Raw genomic sequence first — 22,441 nt, 5'->3', positions numbered from 1 at the left:
CGGCGGCAGCAGGACGCGAGTTGCAGCAGCGGCAGTTGGTGGGGGTACCGAATTGCACGGTACTAACCCGAGTGAGCTGCGAGAGGGTGTCAGAACCAGCGAGGCGGAGAGGCGGATGGTAGTTGAAGAGTGGAGGAGTTAAAGTGGGAGTCTGCCCAGCCCTCGTCACAGCCCCACAGCTCCAGCGGATCCGGCGGTTCTCTTAAGGGCCCCCCCAGTGGTCAGTGAATGATTAGTGGCCGCAACCTAGGCTGCAACAAGGCTCGAGCACTGCCACCTGGTTCTTCCGCTATCCTCTCCCCCCATTATGTCCAGGCTGCCATAAACTGTTGCTCTTCCTGCAATCTCTATAAACAGTGGCCGAAATCAATCCCTGGTCTTGTTGCAGCCACCGCTGCAGTACAAGCCAGGTCAACTTTGACCTTGGTGAGGCCTGGCGTGGCCCATGCCCCCGCCATCGGACTTTTGGAGGCAATCTTAGTTTGAGCTGCCCTGGTGGGGGAGCTGCAGTGGCACCCACAGCCAGGAGTGGAGGCTTTTGGGTCCATTATCCACCGTCCTTGTCACCATGGCAGAGAGGTGCAGCACTTCGATGGTGACCGGTAGAGAGGTATGCTCAAGGTAAACGAGCGCCGCAAGTCGTGGGAAGCAGGGCTGACTCTCTAAATCGTCGTGCCCTCCCAATGCCTTTCAGAGCCCCCCTTGAGGTAAATCCCGTTTTGGCTCACCCAAGGAGGGATAATATTTTGGGTGAGCTGCAGGGGGCCAGAGGTGGCAGGAAATCGTGGGACAAGGATTGGACCCCGGTGCGGGAAGCCGAGTGAACAGTTGGCATCCAAGTCCTTGGGCCGTGATGTGGCTAGCGGTGGTGTGTCTCAAGCGGGTAGTAACCAGGCGAAGACAACTGCCCAAAGATCATTTAGCCACCCCGCTAGGACCCAGGGCATAGACAACTGCCTTACTCATACTCCAAACCCCAAGGAGCAAGTTTAATTCTACTGTGGCACCATATAGCCACTGACAACCGTGCACCCCTATTGAAGGATGACAAAAAAAAGAAAAAGCCTCTCAGTGCCAAGAAAATGCCCCGGTAAAGTCATCCCCCTCAAATAAAGTATCACCTAGAATCCTAAGGAGTGTACAAAAAGCAGTCCCTGACAAAAAGTCCTTTTTAAAGTCCCCAGCAGCTGGTCTCATAACACAATTTTTAGGTCTCGTTCTATTCCATTCCGCAAGGAATGAATACGACGAAACTATTGGGGCTAAACTAAGAGCTAAACTAAGCTCTCAAAAATGCGGCTTTCCAGAAGTGCATGTGTCCCGTGCAAGCGCTTCTATCCGCCTGCCTGCCTGCCTCGCATCACCACATCAAAGCCAGCCATCTGTTGCTTCCCCAGCGTGGTGTCGCCAGCAGCTTCACTTCAAAGGGATCCGCTCCGCCCCCTGCTGCATCAAAGGCTTATATTTCGCGGCCGCGTTTATTTACTTTCATTTCGCGGCTGCGTTTTTTCTGCCCGTTAGGCTCTCCCATTTTTCTGCCCTTCTGCCCTCTGTTAGACTCGCTTTTTTGTGCATTTCTGCCCCTGTTAGACCCGTTTTTTGTGCCTTTCTTCCCCTATTAGACTCGTTTTTCCCGTTTTTTTGCCCTTTTGCCCTCTGTTAGACTCGATTTTTTGTGCCCTTCTGCCCCTGTTAGGCTCATTTTTTGTGCCTTTCTGCCCCTATCAGACTCGTTTTTCCCCGTTTTTCTGCCCTTCTGCTCTCTGTTAGGCTCGCTTTTTTGTGCCCTTCTGACCCCTGTTAGACTAGTTTTTCCCTTGTTTTTCTGCCCTTCTGCCCCTATTAGACTCGCTTTTTGTGCCCTTCTGCCCCTGTTAGGCTAGTTTTTTGTGCCTTTCTGCCCCTATTTGACTCGTTTTTTCCCTTGTATTTTTGCCCTTCTGCCCCTATTAGACTCGTTTTTCGTGCCCTTCCGCCCTCTGTTAGACCCATTTTTTGTGCCCTTCTGCCCCTGTTAGACTCGTTTTTTGTGCCTTTCTGCCCCTATTAGAAAATATTAGAGGGGTTCTGCCCACATTACCCTCCCATACCGGAGCAGGGGTCATCAAAAAGATGAGGAAAGTTGAAAAAATGGTATTAAGGGATAAATTTTACATTTAATGTTTGGAACCATCTTTACAACTTAATGTAAACACATATAATTGTACATATTTTGATATGGACATACAAGCGTATCACAGGAAAAAGCGGCACAAGAAATTAATCTAAGGGAAACCCATCACAAATATACATATATACAACATCTATATACAACATATACAATATACGAAGAACAGCGTACCTTAAGAAAGGCAAAGGAAACCTTTCTCAAAAATATATACACTCCCACGTATGAGTGATATAAATCAACAAGGAGATCCTATTAGCGCCTGAGAAGAAAATTCTCTCACAAAACTGGCTTAATGTAAAGCGCACGAGTATAAAACAAACAACATCAAAATAAGGGGATTCCTTCAACACAGAAATGTCGACGCAGCCGCGGTCGCGTTTCCGCCAGTGGTCTCTTTATGGCTTCATCAGGACATGGGTACTAGTAGGCAACCATTCGAAGGATACGCCACTCCCACAAGGGGAGGGCAAAGAGGTAGAAATCCTCTCAAGCTAATGCCCAAGATACTACAGGGCAGTCACAGGTATGTGGTGTCCAAAGGTCCAACACGGATGGGGAAATAGTTTTATCCAAATCGTGGTGCGGCAAAATATGGCAGGGCGAAGAAATTACGCTCCTCCAGCTCCTTCCAATGGAGCCACACTTGCATGAACAACCGGAATCCAAAGTCCACCGGCACCGACTCATCAAGTTCTGCCCCTATTAGACTCGTTTTTTTCCTTGTTTTTCTGCCCTTCTGCCCTCTGTTAGACTCGCTTTTTGTGCCCTTCTGCCCTCTGTTAGACTCGTTTTCCCCTTGCAACCCCAGCATCACTCAGCGCAACCCCTGCATCACTCAGCGCAACCCCAGCATCACTCAGCCCAACCCCAGCATCACTCAGCGCAACCCCAGCATCACTCAGCGCAACCCCAGCATCACTCAGCGCAACCCCAGCATCAATCAGCACCACACATTATCAATCAACAGCACCACATTATCACTCAGCACCACCACAGCATCACTCAGCACCACCATAGCACCACTCAGCATCACCACATCACTCAGCGCTACCCAAGCATCACTCAGCACCACCACATTATCAATCAGCACCACCACATTATCAATCATCACCACCACAGCACCACTCATCACCACCACAGCACCACTCTGCACCACTCAGCATCACCACATCATAACTCAGCGCTACCCAAGCATCACTCAGCACCACCACATTATCAATCAGCACCATCACATTATCAATCATCACCACCACAGCACCACTCAGCACCACCACAACACCACTCTGTACCACCACAGCACCACTCCGCACCACCACAGCACCACTCTGTACCACCACAGCACCACTCTGCACCACCACAGCATCTTTCATCACCACCACAGCGCCACTCAGCACCACCACATTATCACTCTGCAACACCACAGCACCACTCAGCACAAGTCCAGCACCACTCAACACCACCCAGAACCACCACAGCACCACCACTGCATCACTCATAACCACCACAGCTTCACTCTAAACCAACACAGCACCACTCAGGACCAGCACAGCATCACTCAGGACCACCACAGCACCACTCGAAATCACCTCAGCTTTACTCAAAACCACCACAGCACCACTCAGCACCACCACAGCATCACTCAGGACCACCATAGCACCGCGCACAACCACCACAAATTCAATCAACACCACCCAGCACCACTACAGCACCACTCACCACCACCACATTATCACTCAGAACCACCACAGTATCACTCAGCACCACCATAGCACTACTAAGCACCACACAGCATCAGTCAGCACCACCACAGCACAACTCAGAACCACCACAAAACTACTGAGCACCACCACAGCAACACTCAGCACTCCACCCCCAACTCCACCCTACAAATCCACCCTCCAAATCCACCCTCCAACACCAGCTACACCTTCCACCCTCCAAATCCCTCATCAAACAACAGACTCAAAAAACAAAACCACAATCAAACTCCACCCTCCAAATACAAGTCCACCAAGTTATTTGCAAAAGTTTGACCAATTACCATTATACATTACAATAACTTTTATTTAAAAATTAATTCATACATTTCATTAGAAGACATTGTTATTTGTAATATCAATACATATAAGTCACATACAAACAACACATATTGTATTAAAATTGCAAAAGGTGTCACATTAAAAAAAAAAAAAACTATTGGCATTGTAAAATACAAAACTATTAATTCCTATATTTTCACTATTAAAAAACATAAATAAAAATAAATATCATTTGCAATACCAAAACATCAAACTTTCCTAATGCGGGACCTATTGCATTACAAATGCTTGTTATATAAACGTCCTCCTAATGATGAGAGCTCCCCACCCGACAGATCGATCAGGAAGGGCCAAGGCCTGTGATAGAATGAACCACCTGCCAGGGAGCCCTTCCAACAACAAGTTCCCTGTAATACAAGCACAAAGTACAAAACATTGGAAGCATAAACATCGAAAGATGCTGGTCTCATTCTTGCTCTGGGCCATGTCGCCCCTCCAGGAATTAAACAAAGATACGCAAGTGACCCAACCGTTGACACCACTGCTCTAACTCGAGGAAACCATGAGCAGGTGATGACAGCCCAAATACGCCTTCAGCAACAACTCACCCTGCAGTCTCCTGTTCAGTCACCTCACCTGGTAAACACAGGACCTGGACCAACTACGGCAGAAGAGTCAAAGCGTCTACAAAACCATGGGTAACTATCACCGATATTTCTTGAAAACCTGGAATCAAAGATACAAAGTACACTGGATCTCACCCCAAAGCTCTTCAGAATGGCAATGTAACCCAGCTCCCCCTCCTATACACAAAGTTCTAAAAGCCATAGTTCCTACTATAGCAGTCTCATTAACGACACAGGTGCAACCTCATCTGGTGAAAAGGTCCACACCATAGCCAGGGCATTACTCTGGCAATCGAACAAAATGGAGTTGCAAAGCAACCTCTTATCCACCAATGCACAGCGGCTAGTGGAACTGAGCAACAAGGTGCTCAGTCTCTCAGTCTTCCCCCTGAAACCTATAGCTACTCCCTCAGTACCCTCAAATCGTTCCGATCTACTCGGAAAGCCTGCCATCACAAACTATTCCCCGAGCAATTATGCCATGGCCTGAAATGCAGTTGCTTGGGCGAACCTAGCTCGCCTAACCTCATTTCCACTATAAGTACTCCCAGGATCTCTGGGGCACAGGATCCTCTCCTATCCCCGAAAGAACTGGGCTTTCTCATTAATGCTTGTTCCCTGGTCAAAAATAACTTTGCCTTTAGAGACTTCATATCACAAAGAAAGCCCTCGTGGGTCTATGTCACCGAAACGTGGGGCTCAGATTCAGCTGGCCCGGACTTGATTAATGCCCTCCCTGATGGTTATGCCATTCTGAGGCAGGACAGAGAGGGTCGTAAAGGGGGGGGGGAATAGGCATAATTTATAAAAACTCTTTTTACCTGTCGCATTGAGTCCCTTCCATCTCTCCAGAACTCTTTCCAGGCCCTATTCTTCTCCCTCAGCACCTCCCCTAAAGAATCCTTTTCAGGTATCCTCCTCTATAGACCTCCAGGTCCTAGGTCTTCTTTTGCCGCCAAATTACTTGAAGTACTCGAACCTTTTATCAATAGGCCTTTCATTACCATTCTTGGGGATTTTAACTTCCACTTAGAAAATCTCAATTCGCCCGATACCCTGTCCCTTGTGGACTCACTGGCCTCCTTTGGTTTCTCTCAAAAAGTGTCGGCCTCCACCCACTCCGCCGGGAACACCTTGGACGGGGTGTTTACGAATGATCCCAGGTTAGAGATTGCCCCCCCTCTTCCCCTCTACTGGTCGGATCATAAGGCAGTTCCCTTTGAGCTCGCGTCAGGCCGGCCTGTCTCTTTCCCTACGGATAAGAACTGTTGGGTCTTGAGAAGGAGCTATAGGGGCCTGTCAAATGAATCTCTTGGTCCCCTTATTGTTAACTTTAAGCCCCCCCTTCAATCAGGACATTGATGCTGCTGCCCGCGAGCTTGCGAATACCATCTCTAGGGCTGTGGATGCCCTTGCTCCGCTTAAGTCTCAATATTGGGCCAGGAAACGCCCGTCAGCGCCCTGGTACTCGGACTCCCTAAGACTCCAGAGGCAGGAGTGTAGGAGGCAAGAAAGGCTCTGGAGAGCCCAGCTTGATACTGACGGGAGCACCAAACATAAAAATCTTATCAAGATCTATAAGGCTGCTGTATTGGCCTAAAAGCAGGCATACTTCTCCAGACTAACCTCCTCCCTCACCTCTCCTAGAGACCTGTTCAAAGTCGTAGACACTCTATCCCTTGTTCAACACCCTGATCCCATAGTTCCCTCTCAAGAAATATGTGATCAAATTTCCACTTTTTTTCACACAAAAATAGTGGACATCTATACAGCACTTCAGACTTATAATCTCACTCATGCTCCCCCTCCTAGGTCAGAGTATACCTCAGCTCCCAGTGGAACCCTCTCCAGTTTCCCCCTGCTTACGGTTGAGGCCCTTGACAAGCTCCTCGACACGCTCAAATCAGGATCTCCTCTTGACCCCTGCCCGCTAAAAACCCTGAAGAACTGTAAGGAAACTTTACTTCCCCCTTTTTTGGAAGTTGTGAACAGGGCCATCTCCAGTGGAACTTTTCCTGCACCCTGGAAGACCGCCATTGTCAAGCCCCTCCTGAAAAAGGCCACCTTGGATCCTGGGACCTTGAAGAACTTTTGTCCCATATTCCTTCTTCCTGCTCCAGCCAAGATGCTGGAGGCTCATCTGAACTGCCATCTTGGCGCCTTCCTTGACAAGACCTGCCTGCTTGACTTCTCTCAGCATGGTTTTCGGAAGGCGCATAGCACAGAGTCAGCCCTCACAGTGGTGGTCAATAACATCCGTGCTAAGGTCGACAGAGGTCAGACTACTCTTCTGATCCTGCTCGACCTCACAGACACGTTTGACACCATGTCCCCGACCATCCTGGTCTCAGTGAGATGGGGGTGGGGGGGCTGACTCTGAGCCTCCTTACATCTTTCCTTAATCAACGGGAGCAAGGGATCAAATTGGGTGACTTCCTTTCCACCGCCAAGCCTTTGCAGTGTGGGGTCCCGCAGGGCTCCTCATTGAGCCCCACGCTTTTCAACATTTATGTGGCCCCACTTGCTAGACTTGTCAGGTCTTTTGGATTGGAAGTGCTCTCGTACGCCGACGACACCCAGATCATGGTCTCCCTGTCACAATCCGTCGAGACCACGGCCCTAAATTTCAAAAACTGTATGGAAGGAAGTGGCAGGTTGGATGACGTCGAACTTCCTCAAACTAAACGGAGAAAAGACCGAGATCTTGTCTTCGGAAGAAACAAAGAGGTCTGGTCAGCCGACTGGTGGCCACCGGCACTGGGAGCTTGCCCTCAGCCTTCCCGTGTCGCCCGCAATCTGGGGGTCATTTTTGACACCTCACTTGCCTTCGACATGCAAGTAAATAGAACGGTTTCCACTTGCTGCAGGGTTCTAAGGGTGCTGGGAAAACTTACCCACTATCTCTCCCCGGACGCCCGGAAACTTGTCTCTCTCGCCCTTCTATCCTCGCGTCTGGACTATTGCAATGCCCTATACCTTGGCATGAGCAATAAACTGGTCCACCGTCTGCAAGTTGTCCAGAACGCAGCAGCGAGGTTTGCTGTTGATGCCCCCAGACGTTCCTCAGGAACATTGATCAGGAAAAGACTTCACTGGCTTCCTGTGCATGCCAGGATAAAATTCAAAACTCTGATCATCACCCACCGGGCCCTCCATGGTGCTGGTGCCAAGGACATTAGTTCCTTGGTGTCAACCTACGCCCCTGGTAGGGCCCTGCACTCGGCCAGTAAGAATCTGCTAACTGTCCCCCGAATTGCTAAGGCGAGATGGGGAGGTAAGGTGTTTTTTTCCCTTGCCCCCAAACTCTGGAACCAGCTCCCTTTGGAACTCAAGAACCAGGAGTCCCTCGCCCTCTTCCGTAAAGGCCTCAAAACCCTGCTTTTTGTTGAAGCCGATCCCTAGTTCTCCTATGCTCACTAGTTGCACCTGGCAATTTTCCATCCTCTGCGCCTTGACGCCTCTGGGCAAAGTCGTGCATTACAAATCTCCAATCAAATCAAATCAAATCAGGTGTCAATCAGAATAACTGGCTTTGCACCTGTTCGTGTGCAGATCTCATGGATAAATGAGCAACACTTCCAAAAATCTTAACAGGCCTGGTAGTCTCATTAAAAGCTCAAACAGGAGGCACCATGGGCCCGACGGAAAATAGTAGTACTGCACCAATCTCAAACCTCATCGACCCTCATGGTAACTCAGCTATAAACAATTCGGGTAACCCCTTAATAAAGCCCGACACTCAAGGACTTCTCGTACCCACTAAACTCTCCATCAGTCCACCCAGTCTCAATCCTACAAGAGAAAAAGGCTAAGGCATCAAAAAAAATTGCCCTCCTATTACCAACCCATCCTCAAAATTCACAAATTGAAAAAGACAAAACACCTTTCTATTCAATTTTCACTAAAAACCACGTCCCAAGCAACTCAACATCCACAGCCCCAATCCCTTTGGATGCCAAACAAGAGACTGACAGACCTTTACAGCCAATTCACCGACCAGGGGAGTCGCACAGCCCATCAGGCCCAGCAACAATAACTCAACTACCTCATTCATCAAACATCATAAAGTTAGAGCAGAGAAGTCTATTATGCTAAACCAAGGAAATAGAACCCGATATTGGGGACAATAGATCTCAGAGACTCTTACCCTTGGTCTCACAGAGGGCCTGCGATCAATCATCTCAGCCAATCCAAAGCCCGATCTACCGTCCAGAACCACGCCAATGGGACTCTGGCCCAAGCCTTAATTTAAGTATTGTATAGACGGGTCTAAGAATCCAGCCTAACGCAAACCAAGTCAGTAAAACTACTCAGGAGGTAATCCTCACCCCTAGATACTTCATTAAAGGCCAACATGACATCCTAAACAGGGGCAACGTACTTCAACTATTTAAGCATATCCCGACCCTTAAAGAAATACACTCAGACGACCTAGCCTGGGTTAAGTTCCTGAGTATCTCCAGTGACTCTCAAGGGCAATCAACCTCGATAGGGCTGAGTCGCCACTCCCAGGTGAGGCTAACACCAGAAGTAATAGCTCAAATGGCTGATTGGGGTATTGACATCACTTTCCCCATCCCCGAGAAATACCCACACATACTAGCAGCATCACTGCCAACGAAGGAGGTTCACTCGTCCTAAGGGGGACAGCGAGCAATCAACCAGGGAAAAGCTCATCTGCAGAGCCAAGACTTTACAACGCCTACAGGATAACAAGTACGCTTGACCACAGGACCATCCACATCAGGGGCCAAAGCATATCTTCACGCATGGCACTCAGACTGGTCCAGAAGGCCAGCCACCATGACGGCACTTCTAACATAATAAATGCTGCTCGTCATCAGAAATAGGGACGAGAGCAATCACAGACCACTGCGGATATCTCTTCAGCTAAACGGGAAACCTGCAAAACAACTGGAAACATTGGGGTTTCAACTGGAGAAGAGCACCACAAAGTTATGAGCAGAATAAAATGGCCCACGAATCTATGTCAAACTCCTGAAGTGGATTATACATAAACAGGCGAGCTCCACAGACATACATACCGTATCCCCTTGGAGCTCTGGAAAGCACTCCTTGTTGAAATAAAAACCGTTCTTGGGGGATGAACAGGAATTCCTAAAGCACAGGACTCCTATACCCAATGCCTACCATCACAATTAAAGCCAAGGGCCCTAGATCAAACCAAGCATAGTCTCTTAAAGGCCTTGAGAGCAGGAAAAATAGGAGGCACAAATCCCCAAACACTGGCAATAACAGCGCTTCGTACAGAACACAACTAAAGAAAATTGAGGCAGAGTGGCTGAGAATATTTAACCTTTTCACAGAAAAGGGACATATCCAACTTTTTAGATATATCAAGCAACACAGCCACATCGGTCAGTGCAAGGAAAACATGGTGGCAGCGTCTGAGTGGGTTAAATACGCAAAGCAACTGTATATAACACATCGGAATATGACTTACACCCAAACACAACAAACTCCCCCAGCAATACATAAAGGCGTCAAAACACCTGTCATCACAAAGGTCAAGATAACCAACCTGATTAAAAAAAATGAGGACAGACGGCGCCCCAGGTCCCAACGGAGTCCCTGCAGCAGTGTTTAAAGCCTCTCACAGATTCTGGTCAGAACAGTTACCACCACTTCTCCCGTTCCATCGTCGTGGAAAGGCTCAATACTCGTCCCCATTCATTAAAAAAAAGGGGACCGCACGAAACATGAAAATTACAGACCCGTTGCACCATTGGACATAGAAGCGAAAGCATATGCCAGCATACTGTTGACAGAACTAAAAACCTGGGCAAAAGATCAAGATCATAACATCCTTCCCTTCTTTCAATCCGGTTTCAGGCCCCAAAGCCCCACCATAGATAACATTGTAGTAGTGGGAAACCTGTCACTCCGTGCAACCCAGCCATCACAACAACCCCTGTTCTGCTGCTTTGTTGATTACAGTGCAGCCTTTAACCGTAAAGACCGTATGAAGCTGTGGGAAAAACTGGACTACTGGGGTACTGGACTACTGGGGCGTCCCTCAAAAGCTGTTAAAGGCAATAATTGCCCTTCATGAGGGGACTTGCGTTTGTATCAAAACCAGGCAAACAACTCTAACAACTAAGGTTCTACGGGTGAATTCTTGGCCCTTTACTTTTTAATCTCTATATAGCCAACCTGGGAAAAGCCCTGATGGGGCAGATCTACTAACACCAAGGCTGGGGAATGTGCGGCTCTAAATTCTCCAATACGCCGATAACATAGTTATAATGGATCCCACTATGACAGGCCTACAGAAAGCCCTAGAAACTCTGCACAGGTTTAACCAAAAGAACAATCTCTTGGTGAGCCAGGAGAAGACCAGGATAATTATCTTTGGGAAGTATCACTGAAAGAAGACTGCACAATGGTGCCTAGGTGACCTGCAAATCAGAAAATGCACAAGTTATAACTATTTGGGTCTCAGGCTATCGGAAGGGGCCAAACCCATAGCCCATCTGAAACATCTAAGAAGCAAGGGGGCCGGCATCATCTACAGTTTGAGAAATCTCAATCGAAGACTACACAGTCCGACTGCAGAACCCATCTTGAAAGTCTTAAAAGCAAAACGAGTTCCCTCTCTTAACTACGGCCACATAGACTTCCCTGGAACCTTTACCAAGTTCCTTACGAACCACCAAATTTCTGCATACAAGAAGGTCCTAGGCATTCCACAACAGGCCAGGAAAGCAATAGTAAGGTTGGAGCTGGGACTCACCCGTCCGGACATTACCTGTTCAGGGAACTTTTAAAATACTATATTACCACACTGCGTGCTTCAGCAACTTCTCTGAAAACGCAAACTAAAACAATCTTCGAAGAAGGTAGATTTCCATGGCAGGTTCAGTTGGCAGCAGCCACAAAATTGTTAGAAATAGACGTTCAAAACTTGCACAATTTAAACATTCCTGTAGCTGCATGGAAAAGATCAGTGAATACACAGGTCAAGAAAATATCCTATGAAAGAGACCTGGAAAGCTTACACCATCAACCCAATCTCTCATCACTGGACACCTCCTACATAGTTGGAAAACCACAGCCTTACTTTGAGCAAGCACTGACAGTCCCGGCCTGGAAAAAAAATCACCTACATGAGACTGCTTGCATTTCCCATCACGGACTTTAATCAAGCCTGGGCCCGGCAGGACAATTCAGCCACATGTTGACTTTGAAGTTACCATTGTGAATCCTGACTCCATCTGCTGTGCTGTTGCCCAAAGTTAGCTAGCGAGTGGCACTGACTGGTACTTCCCATCTGCAGGTCCTGTGGTCTTGTACGACGCAGAGAAGCCTCAGACTTGTGTTTCTCTGCTAAAACAGCTCAAACAGTCAGCACCTAGGGAAATTTACAGAATCAAAAAGGGCCGCACTGACACAGAAAATTGAGTTACAAAAAGAAACTAGCTGGTTAGCAAGCAAGAGAGGCTTGGACAAAACTCCTCTCTATGTCTTATACATCTGCACTTTACTGCTAGTTTGGATATCAGTTTTTAATGTTTTACTCCCTTCTAGATTGTAGCAATTTGTGAGGCATTTTAACTTTTTTTCCTTTTATAATGATAGTATATTGTAACGATTTTAAGTAATTGAACAATAAAGATTAATACTAATACTAAATTTAGGGCCCTTAGGGGAGTGTAGGGTTGTAGCCGATGGGCTAATGACCCTTGAGGTCACTACACCTCCTATTTTGACCACTGCCTGTGGGAAGTGGGCATAACCCTGTCCCAGATTTCCTACGTATGTCACCATGTCCTCCTCACAGTAGCCCACCTTAGTGGTGGTACTAGCCTGGAGGTGGCATGCCTACCTGACCAGCTAATGTTCCCGACTGCCCAGGTGCCAAGGGGGTCCTGGACAAAGGGGTGGGGTGGCTTCCTCTCCTGTGAGGGGAGCCATATTCACATTTCAAAGGTGGCAACTCTTTGAAGCTTGCCTGCCCAAGAAGGCTAAGCAGCAGGTCATCTTGCGGGAGAGGGTGCTACACCCTCTTCCCGGGAAGGCGTTTGTTCTGGGTCTTCTGAGAGCAAATGGCTTTCACCCTAGGAGGCCAGAACAGCATCTCGGGTAGCTCGCTGGCAGAAACCAGGCAGCAACAACACAAGAGGCTGGTTGGTTTTTAGGGGGCACCTCTAAGGTGCTCTCTGGGTGCTTGTATTGATAAATCTAACACTAGCATCAGTGTGGGTTTACCAATATGAGATGTTTGATAACATCCATATTTTTAGTGAAGCCATAATGTAGCTGAGGAATACGTTTTTACCAGTGTCCAGCACATACTATGATGGCTTCCCTGGCCATTGTACTAGCAGTAATAGGACTGACAGGACAGGGACATATCTGCTCAAGCAGGTACTCCCTCATATGTAATATTCAGCAACATGCCTTAGGGCTGTCAGGCCTGCTCTAGGGGTGACTTACAATGAATACATGCAGTGTTAGAGAAATGGCACACAGCGATATTTGACATGCTGTGTTTTCAATTTTGTCTGCACTAAGAGACGCAGCCTGCAGTGGCAGTCTTGCATGTGCTTGGCGAGGGGTTCCTTAGGGAGGCACAATTTGTGCTGCAGCCTTTAGGTATCCTCTTTAGTACCTCAGGCCATAGGTACCAGGGGTACCATCTACTAGGGACTTACAGAGGGTACTAAAGGTTTTGCCAATTGGGGGAACAGCTGTACTGTTTTTTTAGAGAAAGAACACTGGTACTGGGGACTTAGTTAGCAGGAACCCTGTACACTTCAGTCAAAGTTGCATCAAATTCCTGGCAAAAAGTGGAGGGAGAGGCAACAAAAACCGTGTTTCCTCCAATAATAATATAATATGCAATACCAGGTCATACCGTATCATACTATATAATGAAAGGTCATACCATACCAAGATTTACTATACTGTACAATGACAGGCAATACAATACCAAACCATCCCATACTATTACAGGTCATGCCATATCATATTATATCATATCATACCACACTATACCCTACCATACTTAGAGAATGACAGGCCAAACCATACCTAACTATACCAAACAGTACAATAAAAGGCTACACCATACCACACCATGCCATACATAACCCCTTAACTAAAACAAATTGGCAAAGCCAATAGATTTCACATAGGCAAGACCTATTGGCTTTTCCAATGCTTATCTTTGCTTACGTGTGCTTTAGATGTGCTTGAGTAGCTCATTTCAATTGGGCTTCTAGTTAGTTTTGTAAAGGACAGGTTTCACATCTGTGTAAATTATTCATCTTCAGAGACTCAAGTAGTGGGGGAAGGTTTACTTTTGTCAATCAGCTTCAGGGTATTCTGCTCGGTTGTCTTTTTGAGAGAAGTGTGGCAGCTGTCTTTGCAGGCCCCTCTTGAAACTTGTACAGCGCTGTACAGATGTACACGACGCCACTCTACTAACACAAGAGCAGGCTTCTTGGTGTTGCTGGCCTCCGTTGCTGACACTGTAAGACAGGCATGAATGGCATTCCCCAGCCCGCTGGCTCTGAGCATGTGTGCAGCACTGAGGGAGCCAGGGTCATGTCTACAGTTACAGGCGCGCCAATTAACATTCGCATTAATTGTTTTTATCCCCCTGGGAAGTTCCACTCAACACACATTACTTCTAGCTTTAAGGCACCTGACTTATAACCCAGGGGCCTAATTTACAAACAAATGACACAGAGCAGCACAGCAAGCCATTTTGCCATGCCAAGCTGTGTCATTTCAAAAGCACAGGGATACCTCTTGTTAAAAACAATACGACGCATGCGTGTGCTTTACCCTGTCTTGGCGTACAATTGGCTGCAATGCACCAGTGCAGGCACTCTTGCATCATGCAAGTGTGCCTGCATTGCAGGGATGATTGTTTTACTGCAGGAAAGGATATCTTCCTGCACAAAAACAATCTTTGATGGCATGTATAGAAAGAGGAAAAAATTAGGAGAAACCAAAGTATTTCTCCTTGATCCGGGAATGTGTCAGGTTCCATGGAAGTTGTGTGGGAACACCCACAGCAACACCCATGAAACGCCCCTTTCACGCAGTCATGCGTGAAAGGGGCCCATATTTGCAAGGCCTTGAAAAATCACGCAATGTAACTTTAGGTGGCCTTGTAAACATGGGCAGGTGCCCTGCGCTGCCGGTGCGTCAAAAAAGTGACGCTCCGGCAGTGCAATGACCTTGGAAATGCGACTCCAGTTGTTTAAATGAATTACGTGCATTGCTTAACTTCACACGCCACCATGCCTTCCGCTTTCCAGGAGACATAAATTGGAAATGAAACAATCCGTCACTATGCATCATTTGGCATTGAAAAGGTTTATTGATTCGTACATTAAGCCATCCTAAAACCAACGTGTTATCAAGGGTTTAAGTATAGCCTGGTTACCCGTGCTGGTCATGATCCCTCCACCGTGTGTAGATCCGCAGGTTCACTTACCATCTGGCTCTGGGACCGCAGGTTTAGATGTGGGTTTCAGGGAGACAGCAGTAGCGGCCTGTGGTGGGAGGGCTCCGGGCGGTGGGGCCAGGCAGGAGTGGAGCAGGGTGGGCATAGTAAACTATGGAATATGGCCCAACGGAGGTAAGTAAACAAATAAATAAATATAACAAATTTCGTTGCGTGCGCTGTATCGGTTTTGGAAATTAGTTGTATTTCTTTATTTGTTTACTTACCTCTGTTCGGCTGTATGCCGTAGTTTACTATCCCCCACCCTGCTCCTCCACCGCCCCGCAGCACTCCCACCACCACATGCTACTGGGAGACAGGGAGGGTTAATGATCTTGCGAATTGTTATCATTTATTTGAAGCCTCCATACCTACTTTTCGCTTGTGCTTGCGTGTTTGAATCGTGTATTTTGCCAGCGCGCCAGGGTGGTTCTGTGGTAGGTGTAGTAACGTGATGCAGTCTAGTGGTTGGGGTGGAGCTAAGGGGAGGAACAGGAACGGGAGGAGCCGGGGGACAGGAACTAAGGCAGTTAGAGTAGGGACGGGGAACCCAGAGGAAGCATAATAAAGAGCTCCTAAATATATACTCTTGTGTAGCGTCATCATTAGTAGCAAGATGCTACAGCTGGCGACAAGGGTGGGACGATCACACTGCCTGACTGAGCACATCCCAGAAGCTGTGACCCGTCCAATGAGGCACGCGTGTGAGGGCGCTGTCGTACGCCGAGAAGCTCCGTGGTGGGGAAGCCACATGGAGCGGATCTGTGAGGGCGCTGTCGTGCGCCGAGAAGCTCCGTGGTGGGGAACCACGCGGAGCGGATCTGTGAGGGCGCTGTCGTGCGCAGAGAAGCTCCATGGTCGGGAAGCCACGTGGAGCGGAGTTCGCCCACGTGTGGGGTTGGAGCGTGTTGTTGCCCGCCCACCGGGAGCCCACCCCGGCGGCGGAAGAACCCGAGCTCGCCCCGCGTGTGGGGCTGGGAGCGCGTTGTCTGCTTGCCGACCGGGAGCCCACCCCGGCGGCGGAACAATCAGGGCTCGCCCCACGTGTGGGGGCTAGAGCGCATTGCCTGTTGCCCACCGGGAGCCCACCCCGGCGCCAAAAGAAAGGGAAAGGAAAGGCACAACGAAGAAAATTGCTGCCCTACCTGGATCGGTGATCAGGAAACGACCACTGGCTGCAACCGACGGTGAGTGGGAGCGAGAGCGCCGATGAATGTAATGTCTCCGGTGAAAGAATGAGAAAGAATGGCCAAATCTCGTTGAAAACGAGATTTCCACAGCAGCGGCCATTTTGGAGTCAGGCACTCTGCTCCCACCCCATGTTAAAGATACTGAGCGGCCATTTTAAAGTCAGGCAACCTCCAGTTTTGCTATCAAACACAAGCAAATACAAGAGTTCACAATAAATAAGCACAAGTAAATGTAAAAGGGAAACCAGAAAACAAGCACAAGCCAATACAAGAGGCTGAACAAGTAATAAAGCACAGACAAAGACAAGAGGTGAAGTAAGAAAACAAGCATAAGCGAATGCATGAGACAGACACAAAACAAACACGAGCGAGTGCAAGAGGTGCAACAAGAAAACAAGCACGAGTGAACGCAAGAGATAGACACCGAACAAGCACGAGCACAAACATGAGGTGCAGTAAGAAAACAAGCACAAGTGAATGCAAAGAGATCGACAAAGGCAGCAGTAAATACAAACGAGCAAGAGCAAGGCAAAAAACTGAACTGAACAAACACAAGTAAATGCAAGTTTCACGTGTGAACAAACACAAGCAATCGCAAGTCCCGAAAGAAACAAGCACGAGCAAACACAAGAGCCAACACAAGCAAGCACGAGTAAATGCAAGTAGTGCAATATGTAAACAAGCACAAACAAATGCAAGAGCTGAAACAAGTAACCAGGCACAAACAAGGACAACAGTAAACACAACACGCGTTAGCAAATGCAAGAATTGAAATGACACGAGTACACGCAAATGGAAGGACCAAGCCAAGGCAACGATTAAGAATAAACAAACACAGGCAACTGCAAGGCCTGAAATAGACGAGCCCGAGCAGAAACAAGCGTCAGATGTAAATAAGCACAAAGAAACGTAAGGGGCGACCACAAAGAACGCAGGCAAATACAAGTCACGAATGCAACACACAAGCCGATACCAAGCGCGAAGGCAGCAAGCACCAGCTCATACAAGTGCGCATGAGTGCAGAGAGCAGATAATCCGCGTGTATGGAAAATGGTGCTTGTACAAGCAGAGGATGGAGGATTAGCGCCTGAAAGATAGAGTAGTTCAGTGTGTGTGTAATCTTCAGTGGAAGCAGGCAGGAACCAGGGACACACCGGAGCGTGTGGGATAACAATGCATATGTATGTATTGGTATTTTATATAGTGGGAAATTAGCACTGGAGAGCTTAGTGCTGTGCATTACATGAGGGATTCTAAGGTGATCTACAAGATAGTGTACATCAAGAGGGTTTATATAAACACATTTTAAACACATTTTTAGGCACACAGAGATTTAGTGATTGGCCCAAATTCACACGATATCCGTGCCAGAGGCAAGAATGGCAACCTGGGCCACCATATTCCAAATTCAAGATCCTAACCTACTCCTCCTCCAAGAGCCGCATAACGACCACTCACTATGCTTCTTACCTGGACATTCTGCAAACTGTAATTCACACTTATACTCTCTGGCCCAAGAAGCACTCCAGTCTAAAGACCACCTCAACGCAGTCAACACCTGACTGAGCTCCAGTTCATCAAATCTTGGCAAAGCCACAGGCTGTCAGCCCAATTGGGAGAAACACATGTTGGCTGCTTGTGCTCCATCAAGGTATACGACACAATTGATGATGGCATCATGTTCAAGGGAGTCATTAGGAAGCAGTATATATTACACACAGTTACAGAATCCGGGAAATGTTTTTGTCTATGGAGAAAAAACTAAAAAGAAAATGTTACTCTAGGGGGCTTATTTATGGCCCCTCGCCATGTTGCGTCATATTTACAAAGTGACGCATGTAGGTAGATGCGTCAGTTTGTAAACCCCTGCGCCACATTATACGTGAGCCAAGTATAATGTATGCAGTGGGGGCATTCCGAAGCAAGAAAGGGTCGTGGAAGTGACGCAAATGTGTCAATATCTTACGCCTGCCTCATGGCAGGCATAAGACTGATGCAGGCACAGTTAACATGGGACTTGCCCATGTGTAATGACCCATTACTGGAGTTGCGTCACTTTTGTGACACACTCCAACAATGCATCATTTTTGTGCCTACAGATACGACAGAACTACTGACGTATCTGTAACTCCTTGCCGCAGGACGTGTCATACTGTAAATATGATGCATCATTGGTGTCTCAAGGATGGCGCAATGAAAATTGACGCATGGCTGTTTTCTCGCAGCCATGCGTCACTTTTCATAAATGGGGGCCTAGGTGTTATGTTCTAATACCTTTATTGTTGATAGAAGGATTACATTGATGTTCCCTCACCTGCAAATAATACGAGAGAATCTTGTTTTTTCTTGTTCACCTGTTACCCTCATGTTTCACTCTTATATTCTGGGATGAAGCCTGCCCCAGTACTACAAACCTAGCACCCCCCTTAATTCTATTACTGGGAGTAATGCTAAAGAAGGGCCCCTCGCGCTAGAGGCCATCTAAACCTGTCACATGACGTGTGTGTCCACGGGGCAGCAAAATAGTGTGCATATACAGTATAAGGGATCACGTTAGGGCCTGATGTGGATGATGCTTTCATATAAGTGCACTGGCACATGGTGTGTGCACTACCACCCTTCTTCGTGTTGGGGTATGTTGTGATTAACGGAGAACTGTCTATCTCAAGGGCTTTCTGTGCATAGTGGAGGCCGTGCTAGGGACTGGCCTGGAATGTGTAATGGAGTCTTGCCTGGATTTGAAGAAGAGTCTGTGAAAGAGTCCTTTTCTAGCACTGGAGTCAGGCATATGCAATGGATGCTTGTATTTAAGTTGGTGCCTAGTGCATGCAATGGAGGCTTGAAGTAGAGGTAGTGCCCAGTGCATGCAGTGGAGGCTTGTGTTAGAATTGGTGACTGGTGCATGCAGCAAAGGCTTGTGTTAGAGTTCGTGACTGGTGCATGCAGTGGAGGCCTGTGTTAGAGTTGGTGACTGGTGCATGCAGCAGAGTCTTGTGTTAGAGTTGGAGTCTAGTATATGCTGCGGAGGCTTGTCTTCGAGTTAGTGCCCGGTGCATGCAATGGAGGCCTGTGTTAGAGATGGTGCCTGATGCATGCAGCAGAGGCTTGTGTTAGAGTTGGTGCCTGGTGCATTCAAAGGAGGCTTGTGTTAGAGTTGGTGCTTAGTGCATGCAATGGGGGCTTGCGGTAGAGTTGGTGCTTGGTGCATACAATGAAGGCTAGTGTTAGAGTTGGTGCCCAGTGCGTGCAACGGAGGCTTGTGTTATAGTTGGTGCCCAGTCGATGTAGCAGAGTCTTGTGGTAGAGTTGGTGCCCAGTGCATGCAATGGATGCTTGTGTTAAGGTTGGTGCTTGGTGAATGCAGCGAAGGCTTGTGTTAGAGTTTGTGACTGGTGCATGCAGTGGAGGCTTGTGTTAAAGTTGGTGACTGGTGCATGCATCAGAGTCTTGTGTTAGAGTTGGTGCCTGGAGCATTCAGAGGAGGCTTGTGTTAGAGTTGCTGCTTAGTGCATGCAATGGGGGCTTGCGGTAGAGTTGGTGCTTGGTGCATACAACAAAGGTTTGTGTTAGAGTTGGTGCCCAGTGCATGCAAAGGAGGCTTGTGTTAGAGTTGGTGCCCAGTTTATGTAGCAGAGGCTTGTGATAGAGTTGGTGCCCAGTGCAGGCAGCGCAGGCCAGTGTTAGAGTTGGTGCACAGTTCACGCAGCAGAGACTTGTGTTAGACTTGGTGCCCAGTGCATGCAGCAGAGGCTTGTGTTAGCGTTTGTGCACAGTGCATGCAGTGGAGGCTTGTGTTTGAGTTGGTGCCCAGTGCATGCAACGGAGGCTTGTGTTAGAGTTGGTGCCCGGTGCATGCAACTGAGGCTTGTGGTAGAGTTGGTGCTGGTACATGCAGCAAAGGCTTGTGGTAGAGTTACTGCCCTGTGCATGCAACGGAGGCTTGTGTTAGAGTTGATGCCTTGTGCATGCAGCAGGGGCATGTGTTAGAGTTGGTGCCTGGTGCATGCAGCAGAGGCTTGTGTTAGAGTTGATGCCTAGTGCATGCAATGGAGGTTTGTGGTAGACTTGGTGCCAAGTGCATGCAATGGAGGCTTGTGTTAGAGTTGGTTCCCAGTTTATGTAGCAGAGGCTTGTGGTAAAGTTGGTGCCCAGTGCAGGCAGCATAGGCTAGTGTTAGAGTTGGTTCTCAGTTCACACAGCAGAGACTTGTGTTAGAGTTGGTGCCCAGTGCGTGCGGCGGAGGCTTGTGTTAGAGTTGGTGCCTGGTGCATGCAACAGAGGCTTGTGTTAGCGTTTGTGCCCAGTGCATGCAGTGGAGGCTTGTGTTAGAGTTGGTACCCAGTGCATGCAGCAGAGGTTTGTAGTAGAGTTGGTGCCCAGTGCATGCAGCGGAGGCTTGTGTTAGAGTTGGTGCCCGGTGCATGCAACTGAGGCTTGTGGTAGAGTTGGTGCTGGTGCATGCAGCAAGGCTGGTGGTAGAGTTGGTGACTGGTGCATGCAGCGGAGGCTTGTGTTAGAGTTGGTGCCTGGTGCATGCAGTGTACACTTGCATTAGAGTTGGGGCTCAGTGCATGCAGCAAAGTCTTGTGTTAGAGTTGATGCCAGGTACATGCAGCAGAGGCCTGTGTAAGAGTTGGGGCATGGTGCATGCAGTGGAGGCTTGTGTTAGAGTTGGTGTCTGGTGCATGCAGTGGAGGTTTGTGTTAGAGTTGGTGCCCAGTGCATGCTGCGGAGGCTTGTGTTAGAGTTGGTGCCTGGTGCATGCAGCGGAGGCTTGTATTAGAGTTGGTGTCTAGTTCATGCAGTGAAGGCTTGTGGTAGAGTTGGTGCTTGGTGCATGCAGCAGAGGCTTGTGTTAGAGTTGGTGCCTGGAGCATTCAACGGAGGCTTGTGTTAGAGTTGCTGCTTAGTGCACGCAATGGAGGCTTGCGGTAGAGTTGGTGCTTGGTGCATGCAGCAAAGGCTTGTGTTACAGTTGGTGCCCAGTGCATGCAACGGAGGCTTGTGTTAGAGTTGGTGCCCAGTTTATGTAGCAGAGGCTTGTGGTAGAGTTGGTGCCCAGTGCAGACAGCGTAGGCTAGTTTTAGAGTTGGTGCAGAGTTCACGCAGCAGAGACTTGTGTTAGAGTTGGTGCCCAGTGCATGCGGCAGAGGCTTGTGTTAGAGTTGGTGCCCAGTGCATTCAACACAGGCTTGTGTTAGAGTTGGTACCCAGTGCATGAAGCAGAGGTTTGTAGTAGAGTTGGTGCCCAGTGCATGCAGGGGAGGCTTGTGTTAGGGTTGGTGCCCGGTGTATGCAACTGAGGCTTGTGGTAGAGTTGGTGCTGGTGCATGCAGCAGAAGCTTGTGGTAGAGTTGGTGCCCTGTGCATGCAACGGAGGCTTGTGTTAGAGTTGGTGCCTGGTACATGCAACAGAGGCTTGTGTTAGAGTTGGTGCCTGGTGCAAGCAGCTAAGGCTTGTGTTAGAGTTGGTGCCTGGTCTTTGCAGTGGAGGCTTGTTGCATGCAGCAGAGGCTTGTGTTAGAGTTGATGCCTAGTCCATGCAATGGAGGCTTGTGGTAGAGTTGGTGCCCAGTGCATGCAATGGAGGCTTGTGTTAGAGTTGGTGCCTTGAGCATTCAGAGGAGGCTTGTGTTAGAGTTTGTGCTTAGTACATGCAATGGGGGCTTGCTGTAGAGTTGGTGCTTGGTGCATACAGCAAAGGCTTGTGTTCGAGTTGGTGCCCAGTGCATGCAACCAAGGCTTGTGTTAGAGTTGGTGCCCAGTTGATGTAACAGAGTCTTGTGGTAGAGTTGGTGCCCATTGCAGGCACGCAGGCTAGTGTTAGAGTTGGTTCACAGTTCACGCAGCAGAGACTTGTGTTAGACTTGGTGCCCAGTGCATGCAGCGGAGGCTTGTGGTAGAGTTGGCGCTGGTGCATGCAGCAGAGGCTTGTG

This window comes from Lissotriton vulgaris, chromosome 5 (assembly GCF_964263255.1).
Source record: "Lissotriton vulgaris chromosome 5, aLisVul1.2, whole genome shotgun sequence".
Classification (NCBI taxonomy): Eukaryota; Metazoa; Chordata; class Amphibia; order Caudata; family Salamandridae; genus Lissotriton; species Lissotriton vulgaris.
Note: the sequence above shows the minus strand (reverse complement) of the source record.